The 10,093-nt window shown below is 35.4% G+C and overlaps 1 pseudogene; it reads left to right on the top strand.

Annotated features, from left to right (window-relative positions):
• The first annotated feature begins 1,635 nt into the window (after nucleotides 1–1,635).
• On the top strand, nucleotides 1,636–2,285 carry LOC120231626 (annotated as a pseudogene).
• The last annotated feature ends 7,808 nt before the right edge of the window (nucleotides 2,286–10,093 follow it).

The following is a 10,093-nucleotide window of genomic DNA, read 5'->3' as shown; positions in this document are numbered from 1 at the left end:
CAAATGAATAAGTTATATAAAGTAATAGATGCTAAAAATAAAAGTAAAGCAAGAGAGTAGATGGGGAAGGATAATTCAATTGCAAACAGGCTCATAAAAGAAGGCCTCACTTTAGAGGTGATATTTTAGCAAAGACATAAATGAAAGTAAGGAGAAGGCTGCTAGTTGAGCTGCCTCAGCTAAGAGTAACCAGCCAGATGGAAGAGTCATGGAGAACATGAGTGATAGAGTCAAGTGGGTCTATCTCTTGCTATTTAAGAAAGGATCAACATATTGCTTATTATTTTCTCTGAGCCTCAATGTTTTCAACTATAAAAATCTCAAAAGATTTTTGAGTTTCAATGAGATAATACATATAAAATACCAGTCAGTTCATTGCAACTCAATCAGTGTTATTTAAATAGATAAATGATATGTAAGTAGACAGAGAAATGGGCAGATTGACAAGAGCATGTGGTAAAACAGGGTATGATTAGATAGGATAGGAGAAGATAGGAGAAGATGCAACAGGGCAGGATAGCTCAAGATGGCTAGAAAGACAGTATCTACTTAGGCCCAGAGAATCCATTCTTACTACTTAGCCACCACTTACCTGGGGCACCTAGCTTTACAATCCATAAGGTAAACTCCTGATTTGTCCCCTTTATATAGCTCTAACACTAAAAATTAGTGTGACCTTGGGTAAGTCATCCAGTACTTTTGAATTTCATCTTCCTCATCATTTAAAGAGAGTAAACTAGGGGCGCCTGGGTGGCTCCTTCAGTTAAGTGTCCAACTTGGGCTCAGGTCATGATCTCAAGGTTCGTGGGTTCGAGCCCCATGTCGGGTTCTGTGATGACAGCTAGCTCAGAGCCTGGAGCCTGTTTCGGACTCTGTGTCTCCCTCTCTCTTTGACCCTCCCCTGTTCACGCTGTCTCCCTCTCTCAGAAATTTTTAAAAAAAAATTTTTTTGAAGAGAGTAAACTATACTAAATAATTTCTATGTCTTCTACAGGTCTATTATTATGTTTCAATAAAGCCCAAAATTTCTTTTTATGGGCTTCACCACATTTAAATAAAGGAGTGATAATTTCTTATGCAAAGAGATATAGCTTTTATCCTCTCTTAAAAACAGTAAGAAATGGTCTCCAGAATATATCACGTTAGGCCATAAAACAAGTCTCAATAAATTCCAACAAAACTAAAATAACATTATTCACCTTTTCCAACCACAATGATATGAAACTAGAAATCTATTCAAGAAAACATCTAGACGGAATGCAAACACATGGTGGATAAATAACATACTACTAAAATATGAGAGGGTCAACCAAGAAGCCAAAAAGGAAATAATAAAATACATGGAGACAAATGAAAATGAAAACATAATAGTCCAAAATCTTTAGGATGCACCAAAAGCTGTTCTAAGAGGAAACATTATTGCAATACAGGACTACATCAAGAAACTTTTAAAAATCTCAAATAAAAGAATTTTACATATATCTAAAGAAGCTAGAAAAAGAAGAACAAACAAATCCCAAAGCCAGTAGAAGGAAGGAAATAATAAATATTAGAGCAGAAATGACTAAAATAAGCAAAAGAACAGTTTAATGAAACCAGGGGCTAGTTCTTGAAAAAACTAAATAAAATTGATAAATGTTTAGCCAGACCCAACAAAGAGAGAGAAAGGACTCAAATAAATACAATCAGAAATGGAGGAGAAATAAGACAAGATCCATAGCATGGCAGAAAAGGCTCAAGAGTGTGAAGATTGCTCCTGGAGCAGTTGTGTGTGTAGAAAGTGAAATTTGGGGTGATAGAACTATAAGACTTAGGACAGTGATTCACTTTAAAGCATGAATTATTGCAGAAATCAGGCCAAGAGTGATTGGCGAAGGTAGTTTAATAGAAGAACAGGTGCTTACCATAAATGCTCACCCTGATAATATCACCCCTGATAGTGAATATCCAAAACCGAAACCTATGATCATTGGCACCAGTAATGTGTTTGAAGTTGGCTGTTATTCCCAAACCATGAAAATTGGAAATAATGTTATTGGATCAAAAGCATATGTGGGCAGAAACATAATATTGACAAGTAGTTGCTTCATTGGGGCTTGCTGCAACCTGAATACATTTGACCACCCCTGAGAATACAATGATCTATGGTACAGACTGCCTTTGTCAGGTGCAGACTAAGCAACTACAGCCCCAGACACTACAGCTGGATTCTGATGAAAATCCTGCCCAACTACCACAACCTAAAGAAGACTATGAAAGGAAGCTCAATTCCGTTTAAAAACTAAGAACAACATATGACATCAAGATAACAGTTTATTATCTTTTTGAAAGGGTCACAGTGTTTACGCACTCTTAGCAATTCACAGAGTAATACATGTTGACTTTGTTTTGTAAAATTGAGTCAGAGTGGAAAGTAATGGATTTACCTTGTATCTCTACTCTATAATTTATATAAAATGCATTATTTTCTTCTATCCTTACTCCTTTCTGAGAATTTACAAGTTTGGTTTAGCTTTCTTTTGTCATATAAAATGTCGGCCATGATTTTGGTGGTATAAAAGACTCCCTGTGATAAGAAAGGGCATATTATTATGTATTTCTAATCTAGCATACACTGTACTAAATAAAAATGCTAATGACAAAAAAGAGGAGAAATAACAATCAGCACCACAAATACAATGGATTATAAGATAATACTATGAAAAATTATATGTCCATCAATTGGACAACCTAGAAGAAATGGATAAATTCCTAGAAACGCATAACCTCCCAAAACTGAATCAGGAAGAAATATAAAATTTGGACAGATCAATTACTAGCAATGAAATTGAACAGGTAACCAAAGAACTTCCCACAAACAAAAACCAGGATCAGATGGTTTCACAGGTAAATTCTACCAAATATTTAAAGAAGAGTTGGGGCATCTGGGTGGCTCAGTTAGTTAAGCATCCAGCTTTGGCTCAGATCATGATCTCATGGTTTGTGAATTTGAGCCCCGCACTGGGTTCTGTGCCGACACCTTGAAGTCTGGAGCCTGATTCCAATTCTGTGTCTCCTAAGCTTTCCCCCTCCCCTGCTCATACTCTGTCTCTCTCTGTCTCAAAAATAAACAAACGTTAAAAAAAATTATAAAAAGAAGAGTTAATGCCCTTCCTTCTCAAACTATTCCAAAAGATATAAGATGAAAGAAAGCTTCAAAATTCATTCTATGAGGCCAACATTACCCTGATATCAAAACCAAAGACACTACAAAAATAGATCAGTATCTCTGATGAACACAGATGCAAAAATCCTCAACAAATATCAGTAAACTGAATCCAAAAATACATTTTAAAAAATTATTTACCAAGATTAAGTGGGATTTATTCCAGGGATGCAAGTGTGAACCAATATTTATAAATCAATCAGTGTAATACATCACATCAACAAGAAGGCTAAAAATCATAGATCATCCCAAGGTGCCAGAGTGGCTCAGTCAGTTAAGTGTCCAACTCTCAATTTTGGCTCAAGTCATGATCTTATAGTCATAATCATCTCAATAGATATAGAAAAAGAATTCGACAAATACAACATGCATTCATGATAAAAGTTCTCAACAAAGTAGGTTTGGAGAAAACATATCTCAACTTAATAAAGGCCATATAGGAAAATCTACAGCTATAATCATCCTCAAGTGGAAAAACTGAGAGCCTTTCCTCTAAGACCATCAAAAAGACAAGGATGTCCACTCACACCATTTTTATTCAACATAGTACTGTAAGTCCTAGCCAAATCCATCAGAAAAAGAAAAGAAAATAAAAGGCATACAAACTGGTAAGGAAAATGTAAAACTTTCACTATTTGCAGATTACATGACACTATATATAGAAAACCCTAAAGACTATTAAGAACTGACATATGAATTCAGTAAAACGCAGGATACAAAACTAGTATACAGAAATCTTTTGCATTTCTATATACTAATAATGACATAGAAGTTAAGAAAGCAATTCCACTCATAATTGTATCAAAAATAATAAAATACCTAGGAATAAACTTAACCAAAGATGTGAATGGCCTGTACTAAAAACTATAAGACACTGATGAAAGAAATAGAAGATGACACAAATAACAAGATGTTCCATGGTAATGGATTGGAAGAACTATTATTGTTATAATATCCATATGACCCAAACCAATCTACAGATTTAATACAGCTCCTATCAAAATCAAACAACATTTTTCACAGAACTAGAAAAAATAATACTAAAATTTGTGTAGAAACCTAAGAGACCTCAAATAGCCAAAATACTCTTGAGAAAGAGAAAAAACATCTGGAAGTGTCACAGACTCAGATTTCAAAATCTACTACAAGGCTCTAGTAATCAAAACAATATGGTACCGGCACAAAGACAGACACAGAGATTAGTAGAATAGAATGAATGATCCAGAAATAAACCCATGCTAATATAGTCAATTAACCTTTGACAAAAGAGGTAAAAATATCCAGTGGAATAAGACAACCTCTTCCACAAATGGTGCTGGGAAAACTGGACAATGACATGCAAGAAAAATGGAACTGGACTGCCTTCTTACACCATACACAGAAATAAATTCAAAAGGGAATAAAGACCTAAATGTGAGACCTGAAGCCATAAAATTCCTAAAAGAAAACATAGGCAGTAATCTGTTGGACACCAGCTTTAGCACTGTATTTGTGGATATGCCTCCTAAGGCAAGGGAAACAAAAACAAAATTTAACTATTGGGACTATACCAAAATAAAAAGCTTTAGCACAGTGAAGGAAACCAGCAACAAAACAAAAAGGTAACCCCCTGAATGGGAAAAGATATTTGCAAATGAGATACCTGATAAGGGGTTAATATCCAAAATATATAGAGAACTACAATTCAAAACACACAAAAAACAAATAATCCAATTTAACAGTGGGCAGAAGACAAAAGAACAAAGAAAAACAAAAGATAAAGAAATGGACCCTTAAATGCGGAGAACAAACTGGTAGCTGCAAGAGGCTAGATGACTGTGGGAATGGGTGAAATAAAGGGGAATAGGAGTAATACATGAATCATGTGCAGCACTGAGTAATGCATAGAACTGTTTAATCATTATGTTATACATCTGACACTAATATACTATAATATATAAATTATACTTCAATTAGAGGCTCCTGGACAGTTCAGTCAGTTGACTGTCTGACTCTTGACTTCAGCTCAGGTCATGATCCCAGGGTCATGAGATCAATCCCTGTGTCAGGCTCTGCTCGGAGTGTGGAGCCTGCTTAATATTCTCTCTAAGGGACACCTGGGTGGCTCAGTTGGTTAAGCATCCAACTTTAGCTCAAGTAATGATCTCACCGTTCATGTGTTTGAGCCCTGCATCAGGCTCTGTGCTGACAACTCAGAGCCTGGAGCCTGCTTCAGATTGTGTCTCTGACCCTCCCCTGCTCATTCTTTGTGGTTCTCTGTCTCTCAAAAATAAATAAACATTAAAAAAAAAAGATTCTGTCTCTCTCTCCTCATGAATAGATACTTTTCCAAAGAAGATATCCAGATGGCTAACAGAAACATGAAAAAATGCTCAACATTACTCATGATCAGGAAAATACAAATCAAAACCACAATGAGATACCATCTCACACCAGTCAGAATGGCTAAAATTTACAACTAAGGTAACAACAGATGCTGGTGAGGATGTGGAGAAAGAGGATCTCTTTTGCACTGCTGGTGGGAATGCAAACTGGTACGGCCACTGTGGAAAACAGTAATGGAGGATCCTCAAAAAGTTAAAAATAAAATTATCTTTTAATCCAGCAATTGCACTGCTAAGTATTTATCCAAGGGATACAGGTGTGCTGTTTCAAAGGGGCACGTGTAATCCAATGTTTATAACTGCACTATCAACAACAAAGTACGGAAAGAGCCCAAATGTCTATCAACAGATGAATTAAGAAGATGTGATTGATGCACACACATATGCTATGGAGTATTACTCAGCAGTCAAAAAGAATGAAATCTTGCCATTTGCAACAACATGGATGGAACTAGAAGGTATTATGCTAAGTGAAATTGGTCAGGAAAAGACAAATATCATATGACTTCACTCATGTATGGAATTTAAGATGCATAATAGATAAACATAAGGGAAGAGAAGCAAAAATAATATAAAAACAGGGAAGAGGATAAAACATAAGAGACTTTTAAATATAGAGAACAAACAGAGAGTTACTGGAGGGATTGTAGGGGGAGGGATGGGCCAAATAGTAAGGTGCATTAAGGAAGACACTTGTTGGGATGAACACCGGTGTTATACATAATGAATGAAACACTGGAATCTACTCCAGAAATCATTGTTGCATTATATGCTATGTAACATTGACATAAATTTAAAAATTTTTTAAATTGAAAGATTCTCCTTCTGCCTCCCTCCCCCACTCTCTCTCTCTAAAAAAATTTTTAAATAAATAATAAACAAAACTTCAATTAAATAAAAGCAGTGAGCTATTTCACATTTATTGAGCACCAGCCATATCCACAATTTCCTCATAAGCAATACGAAGAGTAATAACAAAGAAACATATGACAGTGAAAAGAGCAACTAAAATTTTTAAAAACCAAAATGTATGGTCCAAGGCCTGAAAGACATTACTTAAAATGTATAGTAATCTCGACCTTTTGACTTATCAAGTTCAGCATTTAAAAATGACTTCTATATCAATTTTCCATATTCCTACAAGTGTAAACTTATCTTAATTTCAAGTTCTTAAAGTTTGTGCCAGGTAATAAAAATTAATTCCATTTGACTTCATGTTACTTAATAATCACAAAAAGTTTTTCAATGAATATACAAAGTATGAAATGAATGAATATGAAAAATATGCAACCCTATTTCTCTGACCTTCATGATATAACATACTGTTATTTATAAGCTGATAACCATTCATTCATTTGGGAGCAATTATTGGAGACTAACATGTACCAAGCACTGTGTCTTCATGCAGAGAATACAAATATGTTAAGGCCTTTGCCTTGGAAAAGCACAATTTAATGGGAAAGACAGAGAAAATAATTGCTGGAGTACTGAATAATAAATTTATAATCAATGTGAATACATGATATAAGTGTACCATAATAGGTAGATTAATGACCCCTTGGGTAATCAAAGTTTCACAGGAGAAATACATTCAAGGAGTTTTAAAGAGAGGAAGACAATTTTTTCAACAAATATATATCATGCTCATAATCAGAAAAAAAAGTGATAAAGAGTAATTATTTCAAGGTGATTAGATTTTGGGTAATTATTTTTCTCTTTGTCCTTTTTTTTGGATTGGGTCCAAATTGTGTTTTATATCTCTAATCAGAAAGTGATACAATACTAATATTGCAAAATGAACTATGTGCTGTTTATGGTTAAGGTCCTTAAGTTTTATAACTAAAGCTAGAGCTAACTTTTCTCTAATTTATCAAAAATGACAGCAATCTGGTGATAAAAAGGTAAAAATTTAATCTTTAGTTTCCTAGTAAAGAAATAATACAGGCAACATTTACTATGTAGAACACCATCCAGGAACAATTAAGAAATCCAGAAAGCAACACCACCTGAACAACAGACAGACTTTAAATCTACGTCATTCCTGCCCCCACATCACTTCTGCATCTTCCACAGCCCAAGCACATTGTACCACTCGTCATCTCTGAGTAGAGCATGCTGATTGGTTCTAACTTGTACACTTGCCCTTCTTTGACTGTTTGCCAGACTTCTACACATGATTCAGGAATTACCTTTTGCAATTTCTTCTGTGATGCCTTCTCATATAAAATGAGAAATAAGAATGATATTTATCTGTTAGGGGTTGTTTCCCCCCCCCCAAAAAAAAAAAAAAAGAGAATCAAAGGTTCTTAAGAAAGAGTTTTTCTAGGGGCGCCTGGGTGGCTTAGTCGGTTAAGCGTCTGACTTTCGCTCAGGTCATGATCTCGCGGTTCGTGGGTTTGAGCCCCGCGTCGGGCTCTGTGCTGACTGCCAGCTCAGAGCCTGGAGCCTGTTTCAGAGTCTGTGTCTCCCTCTCTCTCTGACCCTCCCCTGCTCACGCTGTCTCTCTCTCTCTCCTAGAAATAAAAAAAAAAAAAAAAAAAGAAAGAGTTTTTCTAGGTGTGAGGCCTTTCAGTCCAGGTCCTCCTTGTTTTTGTAAGCCTGTTGGCCATGTTAGTCCTGCAGCTCTGCCCCTCAGTGATTCTTCCTAAATACACTGTGTTGTTCTTCTCTTGTCCTCCTCACTTTCAAATATAAGTAAGACACACTCATCCTCTGGTCTGGCCTCATGGGTCCCTTAGCTATGTAGACTCCAAAGAGAACAGAGGCACTGGGAAACTTTAAATCAAGAATATCAGTTGTGTATAGTAATATTTACATTATCATACTGACCAGAAGCTTTGTCTGACTGGTGAGTAATTAAGACTGATTTTAATTCACACCCTGTTATATAGGTCCTCAATGAAAATGGTAAACTATAGTTATTATGCAATAAATACAATTTGTGACAAAAATGTATTCAAGATATTTTCAATAAATTTTATTGAATTCTTACTATATACCAGGCATTATACTTCAGGAAGCTTGTGTTCTACTCGGTTCAGGAGACCGAGTAAGCACTTCCAGATAAGAAGGTGATAAACTACTGCATAAAGAACTGTCTCTGGTATGAAAAATGAATATTCCTTGTATTCTGGAGAAACTCTTTAGGGTTTAATTCATTGATGCCATTTTGACAGCACTGGGCTTGGCTGAGCACTACTCCCCTACACTCGCAAGGCCACCTTTGCATCACTTAGAAAGTATCTATTTAGGGGCACTTGGGTGGCTCAGTCAGCGTCCTGGTTCAGCTCAGGTCAGGATCTCATGGTTCGTGGGTTCGAGCCTCACGTCAGGCTCTGCGCTGACAGGTAGCTCATGGCCTGAAGTCTGCTTCCAATTCTGTGTCTCCCTCTCTCTCTGACCCTCCCCTGTTCATGCTCTCTCTCTCTCTCTCTCTCTCTCTCAGAAATAAATAAAACATTAAAAATATTTTTAAAAATATCTATTTATATTTCTATCTATCTAAATAATGTGATTTTCTCAAGAACAGAAGTTATATTTCATATCACTTTTTAAGATTTTACCATGAATTTAATCATCTAGCAATGTGTCATAAAAGCAAATACAAAATGACTATAAAACATCAAAATCATTTACAAAAGTAAAATCACGTTTCAAGCTCTACAAAATGTCCATAAACCTTTATACATATTGATTAAACATGCAGCCTCATGTGAAGGAAGCATACAACACCAAAAAAAAAAAAAAAAAAAAAATGACAAACTTTGACCTAACTCAGAGCTGAGTAGAGAGGAAAGTTCTCTGGACAATTCTCTTTGGGCTCCCTCTCTCACACCAGCTTCTAAATTGGAATATGGCTGACTACAAAAATTAATTTGATTATGCACAAGGAATAAAAAGACCTGCAATATAAACGGTGTGATTCTTCCTGTACCTAGAAATTCCCATTAATTTCAAAATAGGCATATTATACGAGTAAAATTCAAAGTTTACCTACATTTTGAAGATGAACTAGAAACTTCAAAATAAACTTCATATCTTCATAGGATGAATTCTGAGTCTTGGAGGCAGGAAATAGGGAACAGCCACACTATGGTCTGCCATTGAGGGAACTTTAGTGAAAATGCTTAAGACTCTCTCATCAATATCAATCCCTTCTTTGAGAAAGCAGGCATATTATTTTATTATACCACATATGAAAATTATCTAATAAAATTATGCCAGCTGTAATAATATGAATTAAGCTTTTCAATAACAACTTTCTTTTTTAGAATATGGAAAAAGCTTTTAAGAGATCATTTGGGATAAATGAGTTCTATGAAAAGAGAAACAAAAATAAATAACCAACCCAATTGGTTTCTTCTTTCTGTCTTGATAATTTAAAAGGAAACAGCATTCAGAATAGAATCCTTTGCCCTTAACTGGTACCCAATATGAGAGAATTTTTCCAAGTTGTCAAGTATTTGAAGACCTAACCAAGAATATAATGGCAAAGTCTTATAAA

Source organism: Hyaena hyaena, unplaced genomic scaffold (assembly GCF_003009895.1).
Source record: "Hyaena hyaena isolate Hyena2069 unplaced genomic scaffold, ASM300989v1 scaffold_59, whole genome shotgun sequence".
NCBI lineage: Eukaryota > Metazoa > Chordata > Mammalia > Carnivora > Hyaenidae > Hyaena > Hyaena hyaena.
Note: the sequence above shows the minus strand (reverse complement) of the source record. Positions and strands in the feature narration are given on the sequence as shown.